Raw genomic sequence first — 25957 nt, forward strand, 5'->3', positions numbered from 1 at the left:
TGAACTAGTCCAGAGTGTTGAAGGAGTCAGAAGCAGGGCAGTGAGAGAACATTGAGGAAAGAGTGGAGATAAGGACAGCAGGAATGTAGAGTAGGAGTGATGGCAGAGAGACATATAAAGAAGTGGAGATAGGCGGGAAAGGACTGCAGAAGTAAAGAGTAAGGGAGATGGTAGAGACGTATAAAAGGATAATTGCAGAGAAGCATGTAATGTACTGGAGATGGGACATAAGGACAGTGGCGGTAGAGAGTAAGGGTGATAGTAGAAAGGCACATAATGTAGTGGCGATGGGAGCTAAGGGAAGTGGAGGTAGAGAGTAAGTGTGATAGTAGAGAGGTACGTAACTACGTAATGTAATGGAGATAGGAGATAAAGACAGTGAAGGTAGAGAGTAAGGATGATAGTAGAGATACATAATGTAATGGAGTTAGGAGATAAGGACAATAGAGGTAGAGAGTAAGGGAGATAGTAGATAGATATTTAATGTAGTAGAGATAGGGGAAAATGACAGTGGAGGTAGAGAGTAAGGGAGATAGTACAGAGACACGTAATGTAGAAGAGATCGGGGAAAAGGTTAGTGGAGGTAGAGAGTAAGGGTGATAGTACAGAGACACGTAATGTAGCAGCGATAGGGGAAAAGTTTAGTAGAGGTTGAGAGTAAGGGTGATAGTAGAGAGATAAGTAATGTGGTGCAGATAGGAGAAAACGACACTCATGTACAGGGGTCTGAAGAGACTCTCAGGTGGCAGGCACCCCTGTATATTCAGGCATCAATACCGCACACAGTATTAAAAGGATCATTGTTACACATACTTCTGATTAACAATACTGCATGAAGTGTCATGTTGCCTTGTTATGGTGGCTTTTGGGCAGGTTAGTTTGCATTTGTTCAGTCTTTGTGAGCACAATCAAGGAACACACATTACACATAGCAGGGTGTTGCATGTAGTAAGCATTATCTGCTACTTTATTTTCATTATGTCTTCAAAACCTCTAGCCTACCTAACATGTGTTTCATCTTGCATCATCGCCTAGACTTCCTCAGCGCCTAGTATCAACCTCACCACAGTGACCACCCTGCCAAAGTATTGAAAGGGATTAAAGTTCCACAAGTGAGGGCCGTCATATTCAGTCAAATCAGTATATGATCGACCATAGTGTGAGCCGGAATTCAAGGTACCTTAGAACCACCCTGCCAGTAACCGCATCCCGACATGAAGTGTCCGATGTGAGGTATATACCGGTTTGACTGAACATGACAACCCATACGCTGAGAACTTTAATCGTTTTGTTTACTTTTAGCAGCAGGGTTACTGTGGGGAGATAGAAGATATTTGTGAGAATCATTAGTACTAGGCCCTGAGGAAGTCTAGGCTGTGATGCGTGTCGAAACACGTGTCGGCTAGAGATTTTTAAGTAGTCTGGAAAATAAAGGATCAGATTGGGAATAGTATTTACAAGCCCCTTGCGCCTCTGGTGCATCACCTTTTCCCATATGAAGAGTGACTCACCGGTGCCGCAAGAGGCTTGTAAATAAGCTCCTAAGCGTGGTCCTTGATTGTGCTAACAGAGTCCGAACAGTGACTTTTGGAGTTTTCCTTGTTCCTGAAAGGCATTTTGAGTGGCTCCTCTCCCTACTTATTGGAGCACATCAGGGGCATTTGGTACCTACAGAGGAAGTCGTTTGGGGATTTGTTGTGAGGACATTGAATTTGGCCATCAACAATTAATTTTGGATTTCTTATCTTGCGTTGTACAATGGCTGGTGTCGTGTTGGAGGTTTGCATGTGATGTCTTTGGGTGTACTGCTGTGGCATTCTATTTTTGAGATGTTGTAGGGACATTCAAATGTGGGTATGGGCTATGGTATTCTCTTTTTAGGGGATGAGTTTTGTCTTGGTTCAGGGTCTGTAGCAGAAATCATCTAGGGGACGGAACTGGTAATTTGTGATCTAGGTGTAGCGTTGTGAGGAACTGTGCAAAAAATAACCATATCTGTTTTTGTTTAATTGCCATCTTGCCCTTTATTATCTTTTTTCAGAATCTACTCTTTGTTCTATAGTGGCAAGAAGCCTTCTATCAAAGTGTATGATTGCGATAAAAGAAATTACTGTTACGATAGGTGAGTATGCATGGTGTCTTGGAAAGTGAGTTTGGATTTGCACCGTTCTCTACTTGGGTTATTGGTGCACTGTATGGGGGTGGTGGAGGTGCACAACTATGGATGTGACATGTTGAGCTGTGGCTGGGCAGAATTAATTTGCTGTGATGTGTGATGTCAAAGGATGCCAGCCTCATCTTGGAATACTTATTGTGCGATGCATGAATGTGGTTGGTTGATGTTGGGTGTGGTCTTGTGACATTATCTTATTCGGTTGTGGATGTTGGGTCTTGGTTTGTAGGAATGAACTTCTGGATTACAGATGTGATGCCAAGGGAGAGGCGTGTGGTGCGATGGAAGCATAGTCTGTGGTTATGAATGTTGTGACTTGGCACGCGAGTGTGTGGTCCAAGCATTATTTATTGGGTTATGCATGCAGTGACTTGGGATGTGTATGTTTTTCTGTGTTATTTCTTATTGACAATTAGAGGAGAAATTTGCAGGTCTGAAAGCTGAGGGGCCCTATTGATTTATAAGTTGACATGGCGACTCCTAAAGCAATAATGGCAGAACCAACCAATGTGAGTAATAACCTTATTCTCAGGAATTGGAAGGTTGACATTTGAATGTGTTGTCATTTGATGACGGTTGGAAATGGAGCTGTGGGCTTGGTGTTGTGACATGGATGTGGTCTCTTGGAATGTCGTCAAGGTGTTTCACATTATCTTCTGTAGTTAAGGAGGTGGGTTAATCGGAAGGTGTATTGTATTATGGTGTCTGCTTTGGTTGGGGCGTGGCTTGGCATGCAATGGCGACAGCACCCACTGGGTAGAGCTCCATCCTGAGCTCCCCTTCCCTGGGCCGATTATCCGTCACATTTCACCGGAATCGGCTGAGACTCGAGGCGGAATGACATTTGGCCCCCGCTACACCCTCAGCGACTTTGAGGCACATCGCTGGTCGAGAGCCCACCCCCGCGCTGCCTGGCAGTTTGCGGCCGTGCAGGAGGTTCCCCGACCGGCGTGCGTAGGCACGAGAGGCCGCGGTCTGTATCCTGCTGCTGGGCCCACTGGTGCGGTCTGCGCGGCCATCAGGGAGCCACCTGGCGCCGCGGTGACGAGACCTGGGAGATTGACCCCGCAGCCGGAGAACACACCAACCCCACTGATATCCTGTGGCACTACTGACCGACCGGTGAGAGGTCCGGTGAGAAACGGAGATCTCGAAAAGGAGAGAGAGGGGGCGACAACCGGCCCTGTGAGGTGGCAGCCGCCGGATTGCGAGGGGTTCGCGGGGGAGCGTTGCCCCCCCACGGTGCTTACACTCGGACCAACTGCACCGCAGTGCCTACGACATACCCCGAAAGCAGGTGCGGCCCGGCGACGGAGTGCTGCGGCCCCATCGTCTGCCGTAGCGCCCATCACGTAGGGTCTCATCAACGCGACAGCGCGGAACCTGCTATAACGGACAGTGCTGTCCCCTGCACCTTCACACGGACACTGCGGCTCTGAACTGGACACCTCCCGCTGCCCTGAACACTGACTGCCCACGGCGGGGACCCCCCTCTCTCTCCCTCCCCCACTCCTGGGCGACGCCGCTTGCCCTTCACCTGCTGAGAGGCTGCCACGCGACTGGAATAGTGCGCAGATGGCGCAGAATAAACACCGTCAATGGGCAAAGCAATAGGCGTTCATGATGCATTGAGCACCCCACTGGAGCCTCACTACGACACACACATCAGGCGGAACTTGGGGACGCCAAGAGCGGGTGTGACGCGCCATTGGCGCAGGCGTGGTCTGCGCCCGGGAGTGGCTGCCTGATGGACACCGCGCCATAATCCCACACGACTGACCCTGGGGGCCGTGAAACACCGCGCCAGTGATGACCACCCAACTGTGAGCTGCTGGATGTACCGATCCTTTGTGAGGTGAGAGACCTGGACTGGTGTGAAAGACGAACAGTTGAACATGGCCCGCTGGCACCACCACGGTGCGTCACAGCATAGACGAAGACACTCTCCCTGATGACACGCCAATGCGGTGGCCCTAACAGCTGCCACGCGGCCCCTATTCCTTGCCTGTTGCCCCCACTGGGAGGCCGCAAGGGGAGACGGAGTAGCAACATCGCCAACTACAATACTGGCCATGACACATCACCCCTAGAAGCCCTGCTCCCGTAAGGCGATTCACGGCGTATCGTTGGCGCCTTACACCAACCACCGCGCTGCAGGCTGAGAAGTTGCCACACCCCTTTGGATGCCATTCCTGCATACCCCATCCTACTGACTTTGCCCAATTGCGGCATTCCCGCCCACTTGCTACTACTTAACGCGAAGTGGTGCAGGCGCCCTACCGACGCTCCCATTGCGACCGGGGCGGACCCCACAGATCGACGGAAAGACTGAAGACCGGGCGAAACTCTCGGCCCTGAACTACTGCAGGGGCTGCTCCCTGAGACCCGCCTCCCTTGTGAGTCACGATCACTCCCACGCACCGCCTTGCTCATGTCTGGAGGAGTGAAGACGCGCACTTGAATCGGTGGAGCATCTATAAAGGGGAAACAGACCAAATTGCCACCCACAATGGATGCTGATGTGAAATCCAGACTAGACAGTATGCCAGCAGACCCGCACCTCCCTAGAAACTAAGATTGACAGCGTGGCAATTGACCTGACCCATCTCAAGGCCGATCATAAGAAGCTACAAGATCGCTCCACCGCGCTGGAAACCACGATGGCTGACCTGGGACCTCGAGTGACTCAAACAGACAAACATGTCCGTGACCTCCTCAACAGGGTTGAATTTTTAGAGGAACGTGCCGAGGACGCAGAAGGACGAGCGCGAAGAAATAACATCAGACTCGCTGGAATACCGGAAAAATGGGAGGGAGCGAACCCAGCACGTCATGTTGAGGAGTGGCTAAAGGACCTCTTGCCGGAGGGTACACTATCGCCACATTTTGTGGTGGAGCGAGCTCACAGGGTACCCACGAAACCCCTCCCTCCGGGATCTAACCCCAGACCGCTGATCTTTCGTATACTTAACTACAGAGACCGAGACGCCATCCTGCGTGAGTCCAGGAAGCTGGGAGACATCCGAATAGATAATGCCACGATAATGTTCTTCCCAGACTACACCATTCAGGTGCAATGGCAGAGACATTCCTTCCTAGCGGTAAAGCGCAGGCTACGACAAACTGGTCTCAAATACTCCCTCCTCTTCCTGGCGCGCCTGCGGGTGGTGGCGCAGGATAAAACACACTTCTTTACTAGCCCTGAAGAAGTTGAGGCTTGGCTGGATGGAGGGGTAGGGGAAGCACCACGACGAGCGCGAGGCACTGTCACGGCGGCGCGCTCTCGGGGGCCGAGACGATGACGCAGACACAGATCACCGACACCCCGCGACTTGCAAGACACAGCGACCCACTCCCCACCAGCGGACTTAGTCCTGCAGGAACAACAAGATGCGCTACGCAGGGTGGCGGAAATCAGCAGCTCTCCAACACCGTCCTCTGCCCCACACGCCAGTCCGCACACCTTCCCCAGCGATGACGACGCAATCTACGGCCTACCAGACTCCCAACAATCCGCAGACCCACCTGAAGTCATGCCACAAACTGTGGATCTGCTTGGCTGAGAAGGAACACCCTGCAACTCTCCAACCACTCGTGCAGCGGTGACTGCCGCTCATGCAACCCCCTGTTTGCCATGAGGTGAGAATCGCTTGACGGCAATGAACGAAGGGGAAACCCCCTCTTGCTCTGCATGGACTCGAGTCAGCGAAACGCAGTGAGTAACACTTTACAAGCCATACTAACACTTGAACTATGTCATTGCGGCGCCATCCCATCTTTCACTATGGCTGCTGCTGGCCGAGCGATCCTCGGCCCGGCTTTGTCGGAGATGGATGCCAACACACAGACTTTACCAAAACTCCTACAATGTACAGTTACTCTTCCTCTGTAGTGTATCTACTGACGCCTGGTGATGCTTGTTAGTTAACACTCACCCCATTCCGGCCCGGGGCGGGATCTTACTCCTTTTACGAACACTATTGTTGTGTCGCTACTGTGCCACTTGCACACCACCCCCTAGAACTGTCAAGTTAGTAGTTTCTCCCAGCTAACTAGAATGTTTGGACGGCGGCATGTTAAGCTGCCGACCTTTTGGTATTTCCTATTTTGTTGCCTCTTACAGGCGCTATGTTTTCCTCATTACCCCTACCCCCTGGGACCTGTCTGGGTCGTTCCTTAATGTGATTGCAGCTGTGTTTGGCCTGGGGATGGGGGAGGTACCGAGAAGCCGGTGGGGGGCCCCATTCGGAGGGTTGGAACTGGATGGCAGAAGTGGGACTTGCATGAGTGATGTCAATGGCTGAAATTAGGATGTGTACCTGGAATTTCAGGGGCATGCATACACCGGCGAGACAATACCAGATCTATTTTTACTTGAAACAACATAAATTTCATATAGCACTGTTGCAGGAAACACACCTGAACAAGGTGGAGGTACGTGCTCTACACCGTAGATGGCGTGGGCAACTATATGCCACTGAATACTCTTCCTTTGCCCGCGGGACGCTTCTGTGGGTCCGCCCTGGAACCCCATGGGCAGTCATGGACATACATGTAGACCCGGATGGCAGGTATGTAGCGGCCCGCAGCAGATTGGATGGACAGCCCATAGTGCTAGCTTCTCTATATTCACCAAACACTGACCAGGGTAGTTTCTTTGCCCACCTATCTATGACGCTGGCGACCTGGCATGGAGTCCTGTGGATCCTGGGGGAGACTATAACTATGTCTTAGATGCGGCTTTGGACCGCTCTTCCCTGCCCCCGACTAGGGCGCCGACACATATCGCCACGAAAGCACTAATTAGCTGGGCTACACAGTGGGACCTACACGATGCATGGCGGACACACAACCCTGCAGCACAAACCTATTCCTACTGGTCGGGTGCGCATGACCTACATGTACGCCTCGACAGATTCATGGTGACCACCAACCTCCTCCCGTTGTTAGTGGACACACAATACATGGGCTGTACCCACTCGGACCATAACCCACACACTTTAGCTATTGCATGGGAGCGCCCACATCCACCCATTCCCACATGGCGTCTCCAGCCAGATCTCTTGCTGGATGCGGCCTTCCGCGACTCCCTCCTGGCGCAAACTGCCCAATACTTTGACGACAACACTGACACGGCGTCCTCCCCCCAGATCGAGTGGGACGCCTTCAAAGTGGTGATTCGGGGACACGACTTGGGCACACAGGGTCACATGCGGAGGCACTAGAAGGTGACCTGACACGACTGGGAACTGAACTACTAGACCATTAGCGAGACGCGGTCGATGGCACGGCCGAACCCCTAGCGGATGCAAAAGCCGAACATGCACGCCTCCTGGAGCGATTGCGCAGTCTTAACTTTGCGGCACATTCTGCCCGCACACACCGCCTGGGTGATAGGCCTGGCAAACTGCTAGCCTGGCTGATTGCTCGGGAGGATCGAGCGGCACCAATACTGGCGATATACGTGGAGGGGAAGGGGCTGCTTTACACACAACGACACATACACGAGGCATTCGTCACCCACTACGCAGCCTTATATAACTCTCGGCTTTGCGACCCACAGCCTGACATAACAGGATATCTGTTGCCCTTGCAGCTGCCTCACCTGACGGCTGCGCAACAGGACGACCTCGGAGCATCACTTACTCCTGAGGAACTCCGTGAGGCCATTTACAATCTCTCCAACGGCAGGTCAACTGGCCCAGACGGCCTGCCAGCCGAATTTTACAAGGCTGGCTCAGATATTCTCATCCCCAAACTATTAAAGATGTATGCCGCGGCCGCGGAAGACTCCGCCCTCCCCCCCACGCTCAACGAAGCTAATCTCATTTCTATCCTCAAACCCGGCAGAGATGGCACACAGTTGGGCTCATATCGACCCCTGGCCCTCCTCAATACAGATTACAAGATCCTCGCTTCTACCCTGGCTCGGAGACTGGCTCCCCTGGTCCCGACCCTGGTACATCGAGATCAAAATGGCTTTGTCCCAACGCGCCACACATCCTATAATATCCGCCGCCTGTTTCGCATACAGGAGTACGCAACACACCACTGGCCGTGAGCCGGATGCCTGGTGCTGGACCTCGAGAAAGCATTTGATTCGGTGGAGTGGCCATACCTAAGGGCGGTCATGGAGAAATTCGACCTGGGGGATGGCTACGAGACCATGGTTGGCCTATTGTACCACAGGCCCACAGTTCGGGTCCACACGGGCACGCTGCTTTCTGACGCGATCCGGGTACGCAGGGGCACTAGACAGGGCTGCCCCCTGTCACCTCTGCTGTTTTCCCTAGCCATGGAACCCCTGGCCGCGATCCTCCGGACTCAGGGTGAGGAGTGGGGACTTCCAATGGCGGATGGACTCCACGTGATCTCGCTATACGCAGATGATCTCCTCCTCTATGTCAGACACTTAACTAATATCCCACACTCTGTCACGGTCATTTTCCGCACTTTTGAGGAGATGTCGGGGTTGAGAGTTAATTGGGCTAAATCTGGAGCATATTCCTTTGACCCGGATGTGCCCGAAAGTGACATATACCTCGGTGGGGAGAGACTGCAGTGGTATCCCACGACGTTCCGATACCTAGGAATTTACATTTACCGTAACCCTACGGATGTATTGGAGGGGAACTTGCTGAGAGCAATTGCCTCCGTCCGCGCTCAAATTGGATTTTGGAAGACCCTGCCACTGAATGTGCCCAGCCGCGTAGAACTAGTCAAAATGATAGTCTTACAGAGGCTCCTATATTACTTTGTCAACATCCCGTCATATGTCCCCACCAGGATATTCCGGGACCGTGAGGCCCTGCTCCGGGGTCTGATCTGGAATACAGGCCGACCACGTGTTGCGTTGACAAAGCTATATATGCCCACTGACTCGGGGGGTCTGGCAGTGTCTAACATGGAACTGTATTACCTAGCGGCACAGATGCAATGGGTATCGGGATGGCTGAGTGGTAAAAACCTGGAGGACACCGCCACCGATGTCCCCGCCTGGTCACAATTACAGGTGTGCACTCTGTTTCATCCACTGACCCGGGCCCGTCGCCCCTCGCAGTTGTACCTAGCGGTTGCGCGCAAGTGCTTCCTACGAAGCCTATGACTCACCCGAGAGACGACACCATATGTCCCGATACTCCCCTTACTAGGCACCCCTCGGACAGCCGGACAATTGACAGATACTGGGGGACCTCTACAACGACGGCGCCCTTCTCTCTTTTGCGGACCTTGCGGGAGGCACGACACTCCCGACTGGACAGTTCCTATTGCACGCATCCCTTGTCCGCACACTGACCGCTGCCTGGGGCGACATGTCTGAGGAACTGCCAACGCATCACTTTATGCAATACCTACATGTCATGGGAAATGGTTCCCACATAGTGCACTTGCTGGCGCAAGGCCTCCTGATCCATACACAACCCTCCACCACACAGTTGAGAGAGAAATGGGCGACAGACCGAGGAAGGGATTGGACTGACAAGGAATGGGCGATGGCGCTAGCTGGGCTGATTAACGTCCTGCGCAACCCCCGCTTCAAAGTCATACAGTTCTATATATTACACCGGGCCTACCTCACACCTGACGAGATAAACAAGTACTTCTCGGTCACTGATACGGCCTAGTAAACGCAGACCTCTTACACATGCTTTGGCTGTGCCCCGACATCCAGCAATACTGGGATGAGGTAACGGAGCTGCTAACACACTGCACCAACGAAAAAGTGCCGAAGTCTTGGGAGGCCTGCATCCTAGGACTATGCAAACGCATGAAACTGAACAAGGTGCTGATCCGCTTCTGGGATCTAGGGCTAATCACGGCCAAACACCTGCTTACCAAGCGGTGGAAGGCCACCACACCCCCGCATGTGCGACACTGGTGCATGTTTCTCTCACCAACTGGGCTCGGGCGGAGGGCGCAGTCCTACGACGGGAGGAGACGGCGGGTCTTAGAAAATTCCCCATTGCGCAGCTCTGGGATGACATCCTCCAATCCTTCCAACAGAAATGTCTGAAGCAGGGAATCACTTGAGGGGACCCATAAACACTCCTCGCACTCATATAGGAGACCCTATGAAACGCACCTGCACCCACTGCTTTCCCCCTTTCCCCCCTTCCCTCCCCCTGTCTGGTGAAGAAACTGACACCGGAATCTGCGCCTTCATAGCTCGGCCACACTGCGAACGTTACATTATGCCACGCCTGCGACCCTTCCGCACTCCAAAATGTTCATGATACTTGCCCCGCTACCTGCGATGAAACGCCCTTCACCCTATCTCCCCTCCCACACACCAGACTCTTGCCAGGATGTCATCCGCGCGCCACCGGGATGGCCCCCCCCCCCCCCTGCGCACACACTACCTGCAAGATACATGCCTTCCCCGACCGCCGGGCCTATGCTGATGCTGCAGCCTTACCTTCCCTTTTCCCGACCGCATAGCTGCTACTACCCATACATTGTCCTCCCCCACTCACGCCCCATTTTATTATTATTATTAAAGGGGCTTGTAAAGCGCCTGGTGACTCCTCCCGGCGTATCCCCGCGCTGTGGAGAAGAGTGAGAGTGTCTGAGGGAAAGGAGCTAAAGGGTGAATAAATAGGTTTTTAGCAGTTTTCTAAATGTGGACTCATTATTCGCTAGCCTAATGTTGGTGGGTAGGGAGTTCCATTTATTGGCTGCCAACGATCGGAACGAGCGACCTCCCATTCTCGCTTTTTTTATACGAGGGATCTTGAGCAGACCCATTCCCATGGAGCGGAGGGATCTGTTAGGCTCATAGGGAATGGCGAGGTCAGACAAATAGGACGGTGCTTTATCAGAGATGATCCTATAGCACCATAGAAGTGCTTTAAATAGGATTCTCTTCCTAATAGGCAACCAATGAAGGGTATCCAAGGTGGGTTTAGAGGGCACTCTTCTAGGAAGTCTCAGCACTAGCCGTGCTGCTGAGTTTTGTAGCACCTGCAGTTTCCTGATGTTTTTTTCCGAGGTGCCTAGAAGAAGCACGTTGCCATAGTCCATTCGAGAGGTTACTAGGGCCTGAGTCATGGTACGCCTAGACTCCAGGGGGAGGAGGTCCAATGGTTTATGGTTCATGTATTCATTAATATGCTGGCCCTGTTTGCCGACCAGCCTTCTTTTTAGTTTTGGTAACAAACACATTGTACGAGCTACACAAGAGACTTTAGATATCGCGTTTAGGCCACCACATCAAGCCCCCCCCTCTTTTATGCCACTACATGGTGCCAACGTAACAGCCACGACCTAAGAGGCTAGACTGCCACACGCACTACTTGGGGACGGATAACTCACCCTGGCTATACCCTTGCAGTACTGGCCATCGCGCTAGCATCGCCGCTAAAGAGGGGCGCTACAAGTCCAAGACCGCTAGGAACCACAGCCACGGCTATGGCGGCTACTGCCGGACGCTGCTGTCGGAGCTAAAATCTCGCCTTCAGACATAGTGAGCTATACTAACCCACATCTATTGCCACACCTGCGATATCGCAAGAGACTCCTTTTCAACTCTATGCCCCCTGCCCCCATATTAGACTTCCTGATACAGCCACCTGCACTACTTGCAAATGGGAGGGGACTGTTATTATTGTGATGAAAATGACAGAGCATCATTGCTATTCTACAAAATGATAAAACCTTGTATACCTATTTACTTATCCGGATTTACGATATGATTAATGTACACACTATGAAAACGACATGCCGCCAAACCCCAGGGTTGTCGGCCATACGGCTGTGTAAACTTGACGGTGCTTTATATGGTTATTACTCTCCGCAGCTGGCCCTAAGGGGTTGTAAGCTCTATGCTGTGTATAACGCACTTTGTACAATAAAGATCTTTAAAAACAATTTAAAAAATGGTGTCTGCTTTGGTTATAGATGTTGTGTTTTGGGCAGTCGGCAGGGTGTGGTGATGTTATTTCCTCTGGATATAGATGTAGTGCCTTGGAATATCATCATGGTGTTTGCATTATCTTCTGTGATCAAGGGTGTGGTGTCATTGGATGCAATGTTTATTGATAGGGTATGATTTGGTTATATATGTGGTGTTTTGGGTTGTTGTCAGGGTTTGGTGGCATTATCACCATAAGCTATGGATGTGGTGCCCTGAAATGTCATCATGGTGCTTCACATTGTCTTTTTTGGTTAAAGATGCAGTGTCATGGAATCCAGTGTTGTGTTACGGTATAATCTGCTTTTGTTATAGATGTGATGTTTTGCAGTGTTTGCAGGGGGTGGTGCTGTTATCTCCTTGGGATATGGATGTGTTGTCGTGGTATGTCGTGAAGGTGTTTCACATTCACTTTAGTGGTTAAGGGTGCAGTGTTGTGGGATGGAGTGTTGCATTATGGTGTTATCTGTTTTGGTTACAGATATGGTGTTTTGGGATGTTGACAGGGTGTGGTGGCATTATCTGATGGAGATAGGGATGTGGTGTCTTGGAATGTCGTCATGGTGTTCCACATTATCTTCTGTGGTTAGAAGTGGGTTGTCATGGACGGAATGTATTATTGTAGTGTATGTTTTGGTTATAGATGTGAGGTGTTTGGGATATTGGCAGAGTGTGGTGGCATTATCTCCTTTGGATATTGATGTGGTGCCTTTGCACATGGGTGCAGCTCCTTTGCTTTACATTCTTGGATGTGATGTATTGAGACGTTATCTTCCTTTGCCGTGGGTTTGGTGCCTATGTGTGATGTTATGGCATCATCATCCTAGGATGTGTACATGCAGTTTTGGGTGTATGTTTATGGCATCATCACCTTGTGCAATGAATAAGATATCTTGGGACATGTGAATTATGTTGCATCATTATTGGCGGGGTAGTGTTTTGATGTGGGTGGGGTGTTGTAGAATTACTTTTGAATGCATATTGTGGTGTCACAGAATGTGGACACATTATGGCATTATCTTCTGCGTTATTGGTGGGGGAAATCTTGAGACGTGGTGTTCCTGCAGCATTCATTCCTTGATGTATGTACATTGAAGCTTGGATGGTTGGTGTGTGGTTGTGTAATTACTTTCACATGTTACAGATGTTTTGTCTTGGGATGTGAGCATAGTGTAGTGCCATTAGCTTCTTGGGATGTATAGCTGGAGTCTTGAATCATAGGTTGTGTTGTGTGATAATCGTCTTGGAGTGTGACTGCAGTTCTGGGGATGTGGACCACTGTCTAACATCATAAGACTCCTAAGCATCACAATGTTATGTTATGTGTATTTGTCTAGCGCACAACTCACCCAGGAGGTTATCATGCTGCTACGGGAGCCTCTGTATGGGGTGAGCCTGGGCTGGGCGAGTTGACCCAGGAAGTTATCGTGATGCTAAGGAAGCCTCTGTATGGGGTGAGCCTGGGCTGAGCGAGTTGACCCAGGAGGTTATCATGATGCTAAGGATGGACCTGTATGGGGTGAGCCTGGGCTGAGCGAGTTGACCCAGGAGGTTATCATGATGCTAAGGATGGACCTGTATGGGGTGAGCCTGGGCTGAGCGAGTTGACCCAGGAGGTTATCATGATGCTAAGGATGGACCTGTATGGGGTGCGCCTGGGCTGGGCGAGGAGACCCAGGAAGTTATCATGATGCTAAGGAAGCCTCTGTATGAGTCGAGTCTGGGATGAGCGAGGGGACCCAGGAAGCTATGATGCTAAGGAAGCCTCTGTATGGGGTGAGCCTGGGCTGGGCGAGGTGACCCAGGAGGTTATCATGATGCTAAGGAAGCCTCTGTATGGGGTGAGCCTGGGCTGAGCGAGGAGACCCAGGAGGTTATCATGATGCTAAGGATGGACCTGTATGGGGTGAGCCTGGGCTGGAAGAGGTGACCCAGGAAGTTATCATGATGCAAAGGAAGCCTCTGTATGGGGTGAGCCTGGGCTGGGCGAGGTGACCCAGGAAGTTATCATGATGCAAAGGAAGCCTCTGTATGGGGTGAGCCTGGGCTGAGCGAGGAGACCCAGGAGGTTATCATGATGCTAAGGAAGCCTCTGTATGGGGTGAGCCTGGGCTGGGCGAGGTGACCCAGGAAGTTATCATGATGCTAAGGATGGACCTGTATGGGGTGAGCCTCGGCTGGGCGAGGTGACCCAGGAAGTTATCATGATGCTAAGGATGGACCTGTTGGGGTGAGCCTGGGCTGGGCGAGGTGACCCAGGAAGTTATCATGATGCTAAGGATGGACCTGTATGGGGTGAGCCTGGGCTGGGCGAGGTGACCCAGGAAGATATCATGATGCTAAGGAAGCCTCTGTATGGGGTGAGCCTGGGCTGGAAGAGGTGACCCAGGAAGTTATCATGATGCTAAGGAAGCCTCTGTATGGGGTGAGCCTGGGCTGGAAGAGGTGACCCAGGAAGTTATCATGATGCTAAGGATGGACCTGTATGGGGTGAGCCTGGGATGGGCGAAGTGACCCAGGAGGTTATCATGATGCTAAGGAAGCCTCTGTATGGGGTGAGTCTGGGCTGGAAGAGGTGACCCAGGAAGTTATCATGATGCTAAGGATGGACCTGTATGGGGTGAGCCTGGGATGGGCGAGGTGACCCAGGAAGTTATCATGAAGCTAAGGAAGCCTCTGTATGGGGTGAGCCTGGGCTGGGCGAGGAGACCCAGGAGGTTATCATGATGCTAAGGATGGATCTGTATGGGGTGAGCCTGGGCTGGGCGAGGTGACCCAGGAAGTTATCATGATGCTAAGGATGGACCTGTATGGGGTGAGCCTGGGCTGGAAGAGGTGACCCAGGAAGTTATCATGATGCTAAGGAAGCCTCTGTATGGGGTGAGCCTGGGCTGGGCGAGGTGAGGAGCCAGGTCTTCAGTTTCTTGCAGAATCCAAGTCCTGAGTAGGCGGCTCTGATGTGCTGGGGCAGGCCATTCCAGGCTTTATGAGTGAGGTGGGAGAAGGCACGACCGCCGGATCTGGTTCAGCATATGCGGGTGGGGTGTGCGAGTAGGAGTCCGGCTGAGCAGAGGTGTCTGGTTGGGTTTGTGGAAGTTTATGTTGTTGTTGAGGTATGTGGGGCCAATGTCCTGTAGTACCTCAGGTCTGTCCAGTAGGCATGAAATCAGCCGTCTTGAGGTCTGAATGGGAGTTTGATATTTCACTACATTCACAATAATGGCCCCATCAACAAGCACGTGCTATCATCGCGATTAAGGTGTACAGGAGCAAAAAGCCTCAAAAAAGTTAAATTGCAGGTGCAATGTAGTATGAAGTGACACGCAGCAGTGTGGAACGTCTGTCACACCACCTGCTAAGGTGCAAATTCCATAGTAAACTGCTTTGTGTAAGTGGACCTGTGCGGATTTCACTGCACACTCAGCGTTGCGTTCTTCGTTGGTTTGCAACGTTCGCCCATGGCTGACCCTCTGTCCCTGGCTTGGGCCTGCTGCCAACCTTGCACTGCATTACTCTTTGTCTAGAGAAAGTATCTGTGGTGGAGAATGTCATGGAGACACTGTGTTCACAGCAGGAGGAGGCACAGGTGTGACAGTGGAAGTGGAAGCACTTGCGCGTGTCTGTATATCTCCCTCCTCTGCCGGTGTCTCTCTTGCACGGGGTGTCCCTTTCTTTATCTCGTGCTGTCCCTGCACCTGCACCTGTAAAGGCTGGACTACACCATGAATGCCAGGCAGCTTTCCTATGGGAACAATGGCAGCAGGTCAAGCCTCCTTTCACCATATTGTCTCCTTTTTACCCTAAAATGGCATCCACTTCTAATAATGAAAGTGAAAGTTGTTCTGGTAGGAAATTATAAAGGTCAGAAAAAAGCCTTCTCATGTAAGCTAAAAGAGCAAGGGTGGCCGAGGTCTTAGAAAAGTATTGTTCTCGCAAAGAGGAGTGAGGGCTACAGAGTGACAAGAGGCAAACCAATCCGCTCTAGCGCTGTCAGAGCAGCACCCTTCCAAGCGCTTCGTCTCTCATCCACATGCGCAGGGTGCCAGTCTGGCTGGGGACTGACCACACTCCAACTGGGCGTGTCTACCTTTGAGAGCCAATGGCTGTCTGAGAGTGGCTAGGGGCGTGAACCCCTGCTCCAATCCCTTTGCTTCCTTCTGCCTAGCGGGAGTTGGTGGAATCCGGTCCTTTTAAAGATTGGGCTGTTTCTGCTCAGGTGCCGCCTGGAGTGCCCCTTGCACCTCTGCCCTCCTTCATGGGGTATTCAGCTGTAGGCAGTATCCTGCCTTGAAATAAATGTAAGTAGATAAAATGGCGCAAGGCTCCTGCTTACGTCATCAATTCCATCCTTGCCCTTCAGGTGTCCTTTACTCGTCAGCACCACCTCTGCATGTCAGCAGATGGATGACTGGACCTTCTCGGATTTACCCCCCTTGATGTGGACACCTCACCCTGACTCCCCGTGACTAAGCTGATTGGTCCTTATTATGTTTATAATTTGCGCCTCCATCTCTCGCGTATCCTCACCCAACACCATGCGCCGCATCCTGAACCTCGATAACTGCACCTCGGTGGTCATCACGCGTGACTTGGAAACACTTCTCACAAAGGAACAAACTAATTCCAACCACACACACACACACACACACACACACACAATATAGCGTAATATTCATCTAGGTAAGTGCTTCAGTGCCCCACACAAGGGTAGTAAGCGCTATATAAATGCTATAATCTAATACATTGTCGTCCATGCCCCGCCATGGCTACAGTAGAGAGCATGGCTTGAATTCAAAGGTAAGCAGCAGCCACAGGCCCTCAGAAGGAAGGAAGAGAAAGAGAAGCTGAGAATCACTGATGAGGAATCAGAGAGCACAAGAGAACCAGGCTCCAGGTCACACTGAGGAGCAGAGAAGAGAGAGCTGGAGAGGGACACGTGTGCTGCATGTCTGCGCATGCGCGGTACTGGCCGTACGTGGCCTTGGTTTAACCACGATAAGAAGCGTCTCCACTAGGTGGCAGTCTGCCCCATGTTAGGAATAGAAGAGAACCATAAGTCCGACCTATTTGCTTTTGTTAAAGGTGAGTGTCAAGGGAGCATCCGAGGACAGGCAGAGGGAAGGACAGCACAGACCCAGAACCGTCCTGCCATCCACAAACATTAGGGGGTACAGCGAGCACTCCCCTGAGCACCGGATATAAAATACAATCTAAACAAAGACAGCACAATTAGTACAGATATAGTAAGAAAGTGCATTAGTTGTGTGCAAGCCATGTGTTAAAGGCCCAACAGTGGCGCTGGGAGAGATCTAAATGCAGGGCCTCCTTAAGTATTTTCATAGCCCTGGGCAAGGAAGGTTTTGGGGCCCCACTGTTCAGAAGAAATTAGAATTTTACTACCTATTTTCAGCTGATTCAAGCCAACATGAGGCCAAACAATATTGAATCATACTTTCACACAAAAACATCTGAGAGACTTTCTATAGTCCTAAACATTCCTAAAAACGAGCTTTTGCAATGCAATAGGTCTCAGATTTGTGAGAGTTTGAGCTATTGGCATTGTAAACCAGTGATGCCCCTCTTCCACCAGTGATGCCCCTCCTCCACCAGTGATGCCCCTCCTCCACCAGTGATGCCCCTCCCCCACCAGTGATGCCCTTCCTCCACCAGTGAAACCCCTCCCCACCAGTGATTTACCTACCACACGAGAGATGCCCCGCCACCAGGCATGCCCCTCCCCCACCAGTGATGCCCCTCCCCCACAGGTGTTGTCCCTCCCCCACAGGTGTTGCCCCTCCCCCACCAGTGATGCCCCTCCCCCACCAGTGATGCGCCTCCCCACCAGTGATGCCCCTCCCCCACCAGTGATGCCCCTCCTCCACCAGTGATGCCCCTCCCCCACAAGTGTTGCCCCGCCCCACCAGTGATGCCCCTCCCCTATTAGTGATTCCCCTCACCCACCAGTAGCACTCAACCCGCTTGCGAGACAATTCTGTACCCAACTCCCAGAATGTTTTTTTATCATAAATGCTTGCAATGCGTGCATGAAGATGTGCACATGCTCCCAACCTCCAGAAACCTACGTGTATTCCCTTCAAACTGTATGAGCCAGCGTAGTCGGAGTGGGACAGAAAACAGACACAGGCACCAACATAACAGTGGCTCCAATTAGCGAATCACGGTTAAAGAAGTGACCCACATCTGCAGATCGGGGCAGTTTTGAACTTGTAAAGACGTGTTTTGTAGGTGATGTGGTAATTTCAGGGAATTCAAGTAAAACCAACACACCAGTCCATGTTAAAGGCCCACTCACAGCCAAAACCGTGACCAGTCAGACCAGCCCTTCTGGCACTGCCATGTTGCCCAATAGATCAGTCCCGTCTCGTGAGCCAGGACCTTCCCAAGAGAATGGGTGAGAAATAGCAAAGCTACAGCCACATGAGCCACATTCCCCACAGTAGTGGTAGGGCCCCAGTGCTCTCTGCTCCCTGTCTCTTCTGCTTACACACCGCTTCATCTTGTCCCCACCCCTAGGTTCTGTCCACACACTGCCTCCTTTGCTGACACTTTGCTGAAGGTGTTTCTGCTCATTCATTGCACTCTACTGACACACTATGCACTGCTCATACAATGCTCCACCTCTTCCCACACTGCCTCCATCGGCTCTCTGTCCTTTCTGCTCAAAAACCAGCACCTGTGCTCACACCATATTCCCTCTGCTCTCCGCCCCTTCTCACTCACTAGCTGCTGCTCACAAATTGTCCAATGTGCTCCCTGCCTGCTCTCACATACGGATATGCCACCTTACCACCCTTGTTTTTTTCCGCATGCAATTACAAAGCTGTTGTTACAGCGACCGAGTTGTAACAACGCATGCCGTTACTCCGCAAGTCCGAACAATGACTTGCTCTAGGGGGTGAGCTGGATGTTGGACTAGTACAATTTACTATTCCAACTCCGTTCTGTGCAGCAGTAGGGAAGGTGTTGGTTTTTAAATCCTACACCTTCTGACCCCTAGAGCAAGTCGTTGTAACGGCCACGTTGTAATTGCATGCGGTGTTCCGGATTCGATGTTTACCCTCAAATATAGATCCATCTATTCCAGTGACATTCTGCCCATACTCTTGCCCTTTTGTGCTCACTCACTGCCCCTTCTGCCCCCACACAGCCCCTTTTGCTCTCACGCTGCCACCCTGCTCCTAGACCCTCTTGCTCACACAGTACCCCCTGCTCACACTCTGCCGAATCTGCTCCTGGTACAATCTGCATGTACACTGCCCACTTTGCTCAAGCACCGCCCCCTCTTTTTACACACTGCATCACTGCGCTCTGCCCACTGTCTACACACTACCCTTTTTCATCACACTCCCTGCCCCTTCTGTTCACACATAGGCCTTCGGCTGCCTGCACCGTCTGCTCTCACATTACCCCTCCGACACTTACCCTTTCTGCTCTCACATTACCCCTCTGACACTTACCCCTTCTGCTCTCACATTACCCCTCTGACACTTACTCCTTCTGCTCTCACATTACCCCTCCGATACTTACTGTTAGACCTGGCACCTTGGCGTGAGTCTCCCTTCCACTTTTTGCTGATGTGCCTCCGATGTTTTGCTGGTTTTCCGATACTCAAGGCACTGCGCCACGGCTGACCCGTGCCGCAGTGCAAGTGCTCCCTACTGTAAATTGTACATGTGATTGGTATCCATGATTGGTGCATTGGATTTACTGTTAGTCCCTAGTAACGCGCACTAGAGAGTGCCGGGGCTTGTAGATGCCAATACTGCTGGTGGGCCTGCAGCGCTGGTTGCGCCACCCACCGTAGCAGCCGTAAAGATGTGTCTGGGAACTGCGCCCGCAGAACCCGCGTGCGGTCTCGTACTGTCACGCTAGCTGGGCAAGTGCAACCACTTGCCAGCCCCCGAACCTTCCCTTGACTACATATTAGTCACCCCTATGGTAGGCCTGCGGGCAGGGTGCGTTGTAGGTGTAAGGTAGGACAAGCCCTGATGTGTGTGGCATGTCCTAGTAGTGACTTACAACCAAAACCGTATTTCACTATTGAAGGCTACCTGCTCCATTAGGCCAGACTGAGCTGCTGGAATTATTACACCCTATAATCCCAGCAGGCTCAAGGAGCATGGTAGCGAGTCATGTTTAGTATGCCTGAACTCAGGATGATAAAATATTTCTTGTAGTCAAGTTTATTTTAGTATCCTGGGTTTCCAAATGCTACTTTTAGAAAGTTAGCCTTTGCTTGCCTAACCATTTCAGCCCGCCTCTGCTGGTATGTGTATCTGACTGTCTGGGACGTGTGAGTGACAGGGCTGGGAGGATGACAGGTGGTGAATGCGCAGATTACACCTTAGTGGGAGGTAGGAGTGGCTCTTGACTCTGGATCTTGCTGTGCTCTGCCACCACAATGCTGGCTCCACCCTCCTGGGGAGCGTCGGATGACTCAGCCGACACCTGGCCCAGGAAGGGCGAAGCCCCATCAACAAGGTACTCTGGCTGCCCCTGTCCGCACAATGCTGGCTCCACCTCCTGTGGGGCGTCTGATGCGCCTGCCCCTCACACTGAAAGCAGAAGCCGGAGTACACCCGCCAGGGTACTCAAGGACTGAGAGTGGCTATGCAGAGGCCCCCCTGGCCTGCGAGAACAAAAGAAATGCCATATAAAAGAAGGAGCCCTGCTCCTTGAAAATTAGATCCTGTTTGGGCTACAGAAGGAACTCTGCCCGACGAGAAGGACCGGGAAGGACAAGGAAGAGTGCTGTCTCTTGCCTGTGTCTGGTGCCTTGCTGCCGAAGGAGAGGAAAAAGGAAAGACTACGAAAAGACTTTTGCTTTACAAAACTTTGTGCCGAACTCTACTAAACGATCTCCAAGGGCTTGGAACTGAACTTGCCCCCTGACCAGCGCCCCAGGACCAGTGGGCGCTACACCCTGAAGAAAGCAACTGCGTGTGCTGCTCCTCGTGGCAGTACCGACGGAGGAATCTCCTCCAAGGCAACGACATCCACCTGACCACCGTGACCGGGGCCCAGAGCAACCGCGAAAGCAAAGTAAGGACCAGCCGCCGCTGGCCCGAACACCGTGACCGCAACTGCACCGGGAGCCCGAGAGCAAAGCGAAGGAGGACCCGTCCGGTCCGAGCTCTCGAGTTGACTGCGCAACGAGCAGCCAATCCACTTGCAAAGACGGACAGTCGCCCTGTGAGAGTCCCCCAGGTCGGTACCTTGCCCGACAGCCAGCTGTGAGCGCACAGCTGCACCGGCACTTGGCTGGGTACGTCCTGCACTTGAGGACCGTACTGCCACTTGCCGCCACCACGCAACCGTCACCTCCAGGGTCGGAGCGGACGACGAGGAAAGGACCCTGCCGCCACAGAACACCGCTGCCCCGGATGACCCGTGAACTGCTCGGCTGAGAGCCGCAACGAACAGCGACCTCGGGAAGGCAACGCGACGTGGGACAGATCCCCTGGGAGCCGCCTGCTCCACAAGAACTTTGTTGAACTGGGCAGAAGGCCCGAAAGAACTCTTATTGCTAGAACGATCTGTGGCAACTTGAACTAAGTAACTTGGAACCGCTATTTGAAAGTCTGACAACTGTATTCATAAGCCTGCTTGAAGTCTATATAAAGATATATATTTTTACAGAATACAGTCTGGTCTCATTGTGTGGTGGGTTGGTTGTGACGGTATACTATTGCAAGTGTTTAACCTATGTGCCCCAAAGATTAGCCTACGACTGCTTAAGCCACACTACCTAGAGGGTAAGCAGAGGTTGTCTGGAAGGTAACCCTCAGCCCTGACGAGGAAGAGAGAGTCCCTGCTTGTCGCTAGTGTTGCACTGCGCCAACTAGAGCCTCCCCCTTCCTACATTGGACGCAGCGGTGGGGATTTTTCGAATTTACACTTGCGGTATCTATACCTTAGCTTCCGACCATTGCACAGTGATTTCAGTCCAGTTACGTAGCCACAGACTTTGCTTTTCACTGAAAGGAGATTCCGAGTGTGAGAACCATGCCGGGCACGAAGAGCCTGGATGGAGCGGAGTCCACGACCTCTGAGGTGTTGAAGGTGGAGTGGGACGCCGCAAAGCTGGACAAATACTCGAAGACGGAGCTGAAGTTTTTCTGTAAGAAACTCAAAGTTCCGCACGCTGGTTGCAAGAATAAGCCAGAATTCTACAAGGCCCTGAAAGCCTGGATAGAGTCCAGAAAGGCCCCGGAGGATCAAGATGCCCTCGCGGAGCAAGATGCGACTGAAGAGCAGACTGCACCTATGGATCTGGTGGATCTCGAAAGGCAAGACAGCGTGCACAGCTTTGGTAAAGGCCTGTCGCCAGAGGAGCTGGCAGACAGGAAGGAAACAAGGAATCACGAAAGAAAGCTGGCAGAATTGAAAATCCAACTGGAGTTGGAAACAAAAAGAATGGCGCTGGAAGAGCGAAAGCACCAAATGGATTATGAAGTGAAAATGAGGGAGATAAGTCTCAAGGAGAGAGACTTGGATCGTCCTCCCTCTGGTGGCAGCACATCGCCAGTGCAGGTAGAGTCAAGAGTGCACATCCCGAAGGACGTAGTTAAGGAGTTCTTTAAGGGGGATGACATAGGACAGTGGTTTAGGGCATACGAGGTAGCCATGTCCTCCCACCGGGTCCCTGACAAGGATTGGGGAGCGGGGTTGTGGGGAAGGTTCCTTAGCGAAGGGCGAGATACCTTGCTAGATTTGCCCGTTGAGAAACAGAGATCCTATTCCCACATGAAAGAAGCTTTAATGCGCAGGTACGGGCTTACCCCTGAAATGTATAGACAGAAGTTTAGGGGATGTACTAAGCGGCCTGGGAATACGTATGTGGAGTATGTGACTTACTTTTGCAGAGCACTGGATGGTTGGGTGAAGGGTAGCAAAGTTAATGATTTTCAAGGTCTCTTTGATTTGATTGCATGGGAGCACTTGTCTGATCACTGTTTTCCTGAGTTACGCCAACACCTGATCGATAGCAAGCTGTCCAACCCGAGGAAGCTTGCTGAGGAGGCAGACCGCTGGCTCAGCACCAGGGTCCACAAGGGTCCCGTGGGAGACTCCGCCAAGAGTGGGCAGGGTCCCCAGCAGAAGAGTGGGGGGGACAATGGGGGAAAACAGAAAGGGTTCCAAAAAGGCCCCCAAAGTAGTTCCCAGGGGAGCCCGCAGCAGGGTTCTCAGCCTCCCCCACCCCCGAAGCAGAATGGGGCCCGACAGGTAAACCTGTTCCAAAGGGGCCCTTCAATTGTTACAAATGTGGCGAGCCTGGGCACATATCCAGTGACCCCAAGTGTCGCCTGTTTGGAAAACCCGCACCCACTGGTGCTCCGCCCCGACAAGTGACTAGTGTTCACTTAGGAGAAGAAGTGATGGTCCCGGGGGGTGGAGATCCCGTTCAGATGACCCTAGTCTCGCTAGGAGACAGTGAGATGATCCCTACGAACTACCTGCCCTCTAACACTAAGAAATATGGGCAGATGGTGATCATCAATGGCAAGGAAGCTGAGGCTCTTCGAGACACAGGAGCCAGTGTGACAGCAGTGAGGCAGCACCTGGTGTCTCAAGAGCAGGTTGCACCCCATGCCTACTGTAGGGTTATCAACGCTGATAATTCTGAGAGTCAGTGTCCGATGGCTCAAGTTCCCTTCGAGTGGGGGGGGGTCTCTGGTACTCTGCAGGTCTGTGTAAGAAAAACCATGCCTGTTGACTGTTTGCTAGGGAATGACTTGGAGCACTCCCCTTGGGAAAAGGTGGAGAAAACGACTCACCTGCGGATGGTGGGTCTGCCTGACTGGGCGTGCGTGACCACCCGGTCAATGACAGCCAGTAGGGGTGATCAAGAGGTCCTGGGGCCTGAAGGAGAGGCCCAGGAACCGGCCTTAGGGAGAGGGCGCAGGGGGCGCGGGAAACCGGCCCCTGAGGGTCCCATGGTCCAGGAGGGAGCAGACCTTGAGGGGGATGCCCTGGAGCCTACAGGGGAACAGATCCCCGAACTGGGGGACCTGCCTGAGCTGACCCATTGGCAGCAAGAAGGAGGACCCTCCAGGGAGGAATTCTGCAAGGAGCAGAAAGAATGCCCCTCTCTCATGGGTATGCGGCAGCAGGCTGCAGACCAGGCCAATGGTGTTCAGGCCAAAACACATTACGTGTACTGGGAGAACGACCTCCTGTATTCAGAGCCTAAGGCTGCTGAACCTGGGTCAGCCCGTGTGCTGGTGGTACCCCAGAAGTTCAGAGCCTTCCTACTGGGTCTGGCTCATGATGTGCCTTTAGCAGGACATTTGGGGATGGACAAGACCTATGACAGGCTTGTCACCCACTTTTACTGGCCCCAAATGCATAAGAGTTCAGACGCTCATTGCAGAACCTGTCCGACTTGCCAGGCAAGTGGGAAGACCGGAGGGAAGATGAAGGCTCCCCTCCTACCCTTCCCTGTGGTCGGTACGCCATTCCAGCGAGTGGGTATTGACATTGTTGGGCCTCTGGACCCCAAGACAGCCATGGGCAACAGGTTCATCCTGGTCTTGGTGGACCATGCCACCCGGTACCCTGAAGCCATCCCTCTGAGGACAGTGACGGCCCCCGTGGTGGGACGTGCACTGATGGGAATTTTCTCACGAGTAGGATTCCCTCTAGAGGTGGTGAGCGACAGGGGGACCAACTTCATATCCAAGTATATGAAGTCCCTTTGGCAAGAGTGTGGCGTAACGTATAAGTTCACCACGCCTTACCATCCCCAAGGTAACGGGTTGGTTGAAAGATTCAACCGAACCCTGAAGGGCATGATCATGGGCCTAGAAGGTCCGATGAGGCGTAAGTGGGACGTCCTCTTACCATGCCTGCTTTTTGCATATCGCGAGGTGCCACAGAAGTCCCTAGGGTTCAGCCCCTTTGAACTACTGTATGGCCACCCCGTGAGAGGACCACTGAGTTTGGTAAAGGAAGGCTGGGAGCAATCTCCCAGGAAACCTCCCCAGAATGTATATAGCTACATGCTGGCCTTCAGAAACCAGACCAGACGCTTCAGACAACTTGCCGAGGCAAATCTGGAAGCCAGCCAGGAAGAGATGAAGCGGTGGTACGACCAGAATGCCACTCTGGTCGAGCTTCAGCCTGGACAAGAGGTGTATGTCCTGGCCCCAGTGGAGCCCTGTGCCCTTCAGGATAAGTGGACAGGCCCATTTGAGGTTGTAGAGCGCAAGAGCCCCGTGACATACTTGGTGGACATGAAGACGCCCAGGAACCCTTTGCGGGTCCTACATGTCAACCGCCTCAAGCCCCACTTGCGAAGGTCCGAAGTGGGCATGTTGTTGGCAACTGATGACGGAATGGAGGAGGAGTCGGAGCCTCTCCCTGACCTCTTAGTGGCCTGTGAGAAAGATGGGTCAGTGGATGGAGTTAACCTCTCACCCACCCTGACCGCCGAACAACAGGAAGACTGCCGCCAGTTGCTGGGGCAGTTTCCAGACCTGTTCTCCCTGGTTCCGAGTGTCACAGATTGGTGCGTCCATGATGTGGACACTGGAGACAGCTTACCTGTGAAGCATAAGGCTTATAGGGTGACTGACAGGGTCCGGGCCTGCATCAAGGAGGAGGTCTCCAAGATGCTTGCCCTGGGGGTGATTGAGTCTTCCAGCAGTCCTTGGTCCAGCCCCGTGGTTTTGGTTCCGAAGGCTGCTACGCCGGGAGCCACACCCGAACTCCGGTTCTGTGAGGACTACAGAGGACTCAATTCAGTCACGAAGACTGACGCGCACCCCATCCCCAGAGCTGATGAGCTCATTGATCGGCTAGGGGCTGCCCGGTTCCTCAGCACGTTTGATTTAACGTCTGGGTACTGGCAG

The sequence above is a fragment of the Lissotriton vulgaris genome, chromosome 5 (assembly GCF_964263255.1).
Source record: "Lissotriton vulgaris chromosome 5, aLisVul1.2, whole genome shotgun sequence".
Taxonomy (NCBI): domain Eukaryota; kingdom Metazoa; phylum Chordata; class Amphibia; order Caudata; family Salamandridae; genus Lissotriton; species Lissotriton vulgaris.